Genomic DNA, 7,500 nt, shown 5'->3' with positions numbered 1-7,500 from the left:
CACACACACACACACACACACACACACACTTTATATATATATACATATATATATATATATATATATATATATATATATATATATAAAGATAGATAGATAGATGGATAGATAGACAGAGAGAGACACACACACAGAAAGAGACAGAGAGAGGTGAGACTCATGCTAAACCTGTCTATTTGATCCAAGTATTGTACAAAGCTTTCCTTACAACAGAACGTTATACAGACGGGGCAGGAGTATGTGCGTGCGTTTGCTTGTATGCATTCCTCTTCGAGTTGAGTCAGCGCGCGTGAAGCCATTGCGTGAGAATGTACACATGTTTCACGGGGCGTGCGTGAGCTCCCCTGAATAAATCCAGTGAGTAACGAACAGCCAATATAATAACAATGGTTACAGAAGGAAAATGTTGACAGCCAACGTTCCAGCTACCAAACGGGTCTACAAAAGAAAACTCTATGTATATGCGATATATTTCATATACATACATACATTCATGGATACGTGAATCAATACCTATAAGCATATGTAAGTTTTCATGTCTGCATGTGCATCTAATAAATAAAAATACACACATGCACATACACCGCCACTAACAGGAACAACAACAAGACTTACACAGCGAATAAAACAAAAACAACAAGAACAATTACACCAACAACACCACCAGCATAAGAAACTGCACGCCCGTTCACACCGCTTTACGAGAGGACGCCGCCCACCCCGCCCACCCCGCCCACCCCGCGCCGCCGTCGAGCGAACAGTGAATCCCCCGGGTGTCTATGTAGGGGCGCCATCGGTATTGTCATCGCGGCATCCTTATTTATCCCTTGGGGCGCTCTCTCTTATTCTTGTGGCTTTGGGTTGTTACCTATTTTATATTTTCCTTTTTGGGGGGACGCTATCTCTCCTTCCTCTTCTTTTCTCTTTGGACCGTCATCTCTCCTATTTTTTTTTTTTCTGGGACGCTGTCTCTTATCTTTTGGACCGTTATCTTTAATACGTTTTCTTTCTTTGGAGCGCTATTTCTCCTTTTTTTTTCTCTTTGGACCGTTATCTCTCCTAGTTTGGTCTCTCTGGGACGCTGTCTCTCTTATCTCTGGACCATCATCTCTCTTACGTTTTCCTTTTTGTTCTCTTTGGAGCGCTATTTCTCTTATCCTTCGTGTTATTTATCATTTGTTTCCTTCTCGTTTGATATATCTGCGACTAACTTCCTTTCGTAATTTTATCTTGCGTCTCTTTAGGTTTTTATCTTCGTTTTCCTTGTTGTTCTTTCTCCTTAATTCTTATATTCAATGATCACATTACGCTCGCTCGCTCGCTCTCTCGCTCTCTCGGTCTCTCGGTCTCTCTCTCTCTCTCTCTCTCTCTCTATCTCTCTATCTCTCTATCTCTCTATCTCTCTATCTCTCTATCTCTCTATCTCTCTATCTCTCTATCTCTCTATCTCTCTATCTCTCTATCTCTCTATCTCTCCCCCCCCTCGTGTCTTGTCTAAAATGGGAAAAAAATTGTGTCCTTTGCGTTTCTTTCCCTTCCGTTTTTATGTGTCCATTATTTCCCGCCTCGCCTTATCTTACCTCGGGAAGAAATAAACTGTCGGCCAGATAACGGCAATGGGGAAAAAAAACGAAAATACACGAAGAAAGTGACTCAAAGACCTTTTTCTTGGAGGGGGAGATACTCAAAGAATTCCGGTGCTCCACGAAGGGATGAAGGAGAAAATAAAACACAAAGTGACATGGAAAACAAACAGCCACGAAAACAACACTAAAACGAGAACACACCTAAGCACAAAATCCTTCGCCATGATGGATAATGGCCGTTGGATAAGGCCCCGCATCCCCGTGACACATCGTCGCTATCCATTCCGCTCGCCTGGATTCCGGCACGACTTCACCCCCACTCCCCTAGCCCCCTTTCCCCCAACTCTCCCTTCCCTAGCCCCCTCTCCCCCAACTCTCCCTTCGCTAGCCCCCTCTCCCCCAACTCTCCCTTCCCTAGCCCCCTCTCCCCCAACTCTCCCTTCACTAGCCCCCTCCCCCCCAACTCTACCTTCCCTAGCCCCCTCTCCCCCAACTCTCCCTTCCCTAGCCCCTCTCCCTCAACTCTCCCTTCCCTAACCCCCTTTTCCCCAACACGATCTCCCTCAATCTATCCCCCTTTCCTAATTCCCCTATCCTCCATAACCACCTCTTCCCCAACACGATCTCCCTCAATTTCCCATTTCCTCTTTTTAATCCCTCTCCCCCTCCCTAACTCCTTCCCTCCCCCCCAACACAATCTCCCTCAATTTCCCCTTTCCTAATTCCCCTCTCCCCCAACTCATCCTTCCCTAACCCCCTCTTCCCCAACACAATCTCCCTCATCTCCCCTCCCTAATGCCCTCTCCCTCACATCTACCTCCCTCAACCTTCCACTTCCCTTATCCCCCCTCTCTCTCTCCCGTACCTCCATTCCCTATTCCCTTTTCCCCCCAACCTTTCCTTTCCCTCTCACCTACCATTCCCCTCCCCCTCCCTCCCCTCCAACAAATTTTCTTTCACTTTCCCACGTCGCCTAAACACATTTTCTCGTTCTCACCCTAAATTCTTCTCTACCAGCCCTTTACCGCAGCAACACAAACATCCCTATCCTCTCCTACACCCTTTCACCTCTCCCCCCATCCCTTCTTTCCGCTTCCATCCTACAGACATCCCTCCCCTCCCGCTTCCCCTCCTCCCACAGACATCCCCTCCCCCCCTTCCTACCCACCCCCCTGCAAAAAAAATACTAGAAACATCCCTCCCCCCCTATCCCTGCTCTTCCTCCTCTCCCCCCAAAAACAAATCCCTACCTGCGTCCTTTTCCACACCCTTAATACCCCCTCCTTCCTCCTATCCCCTTCCCCCTACCCCCTCCTTCCTCCTATCCCTTCCCCCTACCCCCCCCTCCTTCCCCCTATCCCTTCCCCCTGCCCCTCCTTCCCCCTATCCCTTCCCCTACCCCCTCCTTCCCCCTATCCCTTCCCCTACCCCCTCCTTCCCCCTATCCCTTCCCCTATCCCCCCCCCCCCGCTATCCACGGACACAACTCGACCCCAGACCGCACGGGGTCGCACTGCCGCAGAATACCGAGCGCGCACCTAATCTTCGCCTGGCACCTGACCGTCGGCCTCCCCGCTCCCCCCCCCTCTCTCTCCCCCTCTCTCTCTTTCTCTCTCTCTTTCTCTCTCTCTCTCTCTCTCTCTCTCTCTCTCGTCTCTGCTCTTTCTCTCTCTCTCTCTCTCTTTCTCTTTCTCTTTCTCCTTTCTCTTCTCATCTTTCTCTTTCTCTTTCTCTTTCTCTTTTTCTCTTTCTCTTTCTCTTTCTTTCTCGCCCTCTCCGCTCCTTCTCTAGTCCCCTCTCTCCCTCTCCTTCTCCCTCTCTCCCTCCTCTCCCCCTCTCTCTCTCCCCTCTCTCTCTCCCTCTCTCTCTCCCCTCTCTCTCTCCCCTCTCTCTCCCCCCTCTCTCTCCCCTCTCTCTCTCCCCTCCTCTCTCTCTCCCTCTCCTCTCCTTCTCCCTCTCCCTCTCCTTCTCCCTCTCCCTCTCCTTCTCCCTCTCTCTCTCTTCCCTCTCTCTCTCCTCGTTCTTGGTCCAATTTATACCCGACTCCTTTCCTCTCACTTTCCTTCACTCCCTCTCCCTCTCCCTCTCCCTCTCCCTCTCCCTCTCCCTCTCCCTCTCCCTCTCCCTCTCCCTCTCCGCCCCCTGTGTCTCTCTCCGGGGCGGTTGGGATGTCTCGTTAAGTCCCCAGCCCCGTCGGCGCGGTCGTCGTCATAATCACACGCACGGCTTACACGCAACATACTCGCACCCCCACATACCCACATGCAGGAGATCGATGCACATACTTCTCTCTAACGAGCTTTGTAAAAGGAGGAAAAAAAAATAATGAAAGCTACTTTTTCATTCCATTGTTAACAGCGCGGTATGTGGAGCCTACATCATGAGGTACTGAAAACACTATGCAACATTTTAGACGCCGTTAGCCGCATTCACTTTTGTTTGTTTGTCTAATTATTTATTTATTTATTTCATCTATTATCCTTGTCATTATTTTTTTTGCGAGGCGATGATGCACTTGATAGGTTGTTGGTTGTTGACAAGTTATGATTATTATTTGAAGGACATGGATATCATTCGGACATGTTGCAATCGCTATCCTATCCTATTCCCTTCCCTCCTCATCTTTTCAACTCTCTTTTTTTCCTCCTCCCATCTCCCTTTCTTTACCTTATCACTCCCTTCCCCTTCCTTCTAAATTCCCTCCTTCTCACCCTCTCCATCCTCATCCCTCCCTTCCCTCTTTTCTCTACCATCAATTCGCTCCCCTTTCCCTCTCCTCTACCTTTCTCTTCCTCTTTCCTTCACTCTCCTTTTCTTCTCCTCTCTCCTTCTCTGCCTCCTCACTTCCACACTTCCCCCATTTACCTCCCGTTTATCTCCCGATTTCCTCCACATCCCCCCCCTTCCCTACAAACTTCCACTTCTTTCTAACCCCTCGTTCCCACCCTCTAACCTCCCTTTCATCCCTCTAAAATTCTCTCCTTTCTACCCCCACCTTCCCTCCAAACTCCCCTCTCACCCCTCCTTACCTCCTCCTTCCAAATTCCCTCCCTCTCACCCCTCCTTTCCTCCCTCTCACCCCTCCTTCTTTTCCACCCCTCCTTCCCTCCCTCCTACCCCTCCCTCCCGTCCTACTTCCCTCCTTTCCCTCCAACCCCACCCTCCTCCCCAAGCCTTAAGACGCAGCCGGGGAACCGTTCGCCACGCCCCGCCTCCTGCGACATGCATTTAATTTACTTGCTTTCTGTTGGTCTTCTTGCCAGTTACGGTACGAGAGGTGTGTGTGTATGAGTGTGTGTGAGTGTGTGTGAGTGTGTGTGTGCGTGTGCGTGTGCGTGTGCGTATGCGTGTGCGTGTGCGTGTGCGTGTGCGTGTGCGTGCGTGCGTGCGTGCGCGTGCGTGCGTGCGTGTGCGTGCGTGCGTGTGCGTGCGTGCGTGGGCGTGTGCGTGCGTGCGTGGGCGTGTGCGTGCGTGCGTGGGCGTGTGCGTGCGTGCGTGTACGTGTGCGCGTGGAACCCCGACCTCTGAAGGCAGCGTGGGAGGGTCTGTTTATAATTTGATTGTTTTGTTTTTCTTCTTTCTTGAGACTAAGATTTTTTTCGTCTCAAGTTTGGGTCGAGTTTTCTTTTATTCATAAGCTGGTTAGATATTTTTAATTTCTTTAATCTAGCGTTTTTTAGGCTGGATACTTTATCCCAATTTTCAGGTTTGGCCATTTTTTTTATCTGGTTTTACATCGTGAATTTAGGTCCCTTATATTGTTTTACTTAGATTTTTTCGCTAGATTGTTTTTTTCTATTCTCAGATATTTTCAGTTATATTCAAACCGATTTGATATATTTCAACTTCTTTATTTAGCACTTTTATTTCTTTTTATTTACCTACTTAGTAAACTTTTTATCTATTTTAATATATATATTTTCTCTTCTTGTTTTTGCTGGTAAGTGCTTTTCTTTCCTATTCACAGATTTACTCTCCAATTGAGCTCATTTTCATTCTAATGTTGAAGGAAACTTTTTTTTTTCCAAACTCGTTAGATAGTTTTGAGATCGGATACACTTCTAAGAATTTAAGGTTATACATATATTCTTTTAGTATTACTTTAGCATTTAAAGTTGGACAGAACTCCGATCAAAGAGCTTTAGTATTCGAATAAAAAAAAGGTCACATTTAGAAAGAGAGAAAAAAAGAGCCAAATTTCAAATCAGAAACAAGTCAAATTTCGAATCCTGAAAAAACAGTCAAATTTAGAATCTGAAACGACATCCAACTCTGGGTTTACACGGCCATAAATTTCGGAATTTGAAGGCAAAAGCAGCATTCGAAGTTATGATCAGGTCCAGATTTTGAGCTTTGTGAAGAGAGACTGTGAGCGACAGGGAAAGAGAGAGGAGAAAGAGAGAAAATGAGAGAGAGGGGGAGGGGGAGGGGAGAGAAAGGAAGAGAGAGTGAGAGATAGAGAGAGAGAGAGAGAGAGAGAGAGAGAGAGAGAGAGAGAGAGAGAGAGAGAGAGAGAGAGAGAGAGAGAGAGAGAGAGAGAGAGAGAGAGAGAGAAAGAGAGAGAGAGAGAGAGAGAAAGAAAGAAAGAAAGAGAAAGAAAGAAAGAGAAAGAGAGAGAGAAAGAAAGAGAGAGAAAGAGAAATAGAAAGAAAGAGAAAGAGAAAGAGAAAGAAAGATAGAGAGAAAGAGAAAGAGAGAGAGAGAGAGTCAGACCACCGCAAACCCCGTGAGCAATTAAAGCATCAGATTTCACGCGTCGGCAACACAGCTAGAAACGAATACATTTTCAGGCCTTCCGCGAGGTCGACGTCTGCGATGATGAACGAATTAAGGCCCGTCCGCGTCGGAACCCGGAACGCAGGAATGGGAATCTCTGGAATTTAGACTCCGCCGGAAAGGAATGGTTCTTCGCGGCTTCGTGGCGTTGAGGAAGACGGAAGACGCGGCAGGCAATTGCTTTCCTTTCTCTGTCTCTCCCGTGCTTCCTTCGTTTCCTCCCTCTCTTCCTAGTTCCTTCCTTTGTTTCCTCCTTTTTTTCCCGACTTCCTTCGTTTCCTCCTCTCCCTACTTCCTTCCTTCTTGTTTTTCCTCCTTCTCGCCCTTTTTCCTTCCTTCGTTTCCTCCTTCTCGCCCTTTTTCCTTCCTTCGTTTCCTCCTTCTCGCCCTTTTTCCTTCCTTCGTTTGCTCTTTCTCTCCCTACTTCCTTCCTTTGTTTCCTACTTCTCTTCCTACTTACTTCCTTCTTCTCTCCCTTTTTCCTTCCTTCGTTTCCTCCTTCTCCTCCTACTTTCTTCTTTCTTTCGCTCCTTTTCCCATTTCCTTCAATCCTTCCCTCTTTTATGTATAAAGCTTGTAAAAATCCCTCCCTTTTCTTCCAATCCTTGTTGCATCTCCTTCCCTCTCGTTCTTTTCCCTCCCTCTTCCTTTCTCCCTTCCTCCTTCTCCCCCACCATCACCTTTCTCTCCACCCCTTCCCTCTGCCCGATCACCTTCCCTATCCTTTCTCCCCCTCCTTCTCCCCTCCCCTACCTCACACCACCCTTCCCTCGCCATCCCCCACCTCCACTCCCCTACCTCACACTTCCCTCTCCCCTCCCCATCCCTCCCTTCCCCTCCCCTACCTCTCCCCTCACCCCACCCACGCCCTTCCAGTGGTGTTACGCAAGGACAAAGCTCCCCTCGCTATTACCTCGGGATTCCCTCTCCGACGACGAAGCCTCCCCGGCAGAGGAAGGGCGCGGGGGAGGGGGGGGGGCTGTGGGCGTGAGCGAGGAACCTGTTTGGGGCTTTGAGGGGGCGCGACTTCGGGATCTTTCTATATTTACACGCGCGCGCGCACAAAGACACACATATATACGCACACATACATACGCACGCACACATACACACACAAACACATAAAAAAAACACATAC

General features: G+C 48.4%; 1 protein-coding gene across 1 annotated transcript in view; it reads right to left on the bottom strand.

Annotated features, from left to right (window-relative positions):
• The window catches only part of Mtmr6 (Myotubularin related protein 6), a gene marked incomplete in the record, with an annotated part of 402,582 nt that overhangs the window by 39,677 nt on the left and 355,405 nt on the right, over window positions 1–7,500 (bottom strand).

The sequence above is a fragment of the Penaeus vannamei genome, chromosome 30, assembly GCF_042767895.1.
Source record: "Penaeus vannamei isolate JL-2024 chromosome 30, ASM4276789v1, whole genome shotgun sequence".
In the NCBI taxonomy this organism is placed as follows: domain Eukaryota; kingdom Metazoa; phylum Arthropoda; class Malacostraca; order Decapoda; family Penaeidae; genus Penaeus; species Penaeus vannamei.
This window is presented reverse-complemented; position numbering and strand designations above follow the sequence as displayed.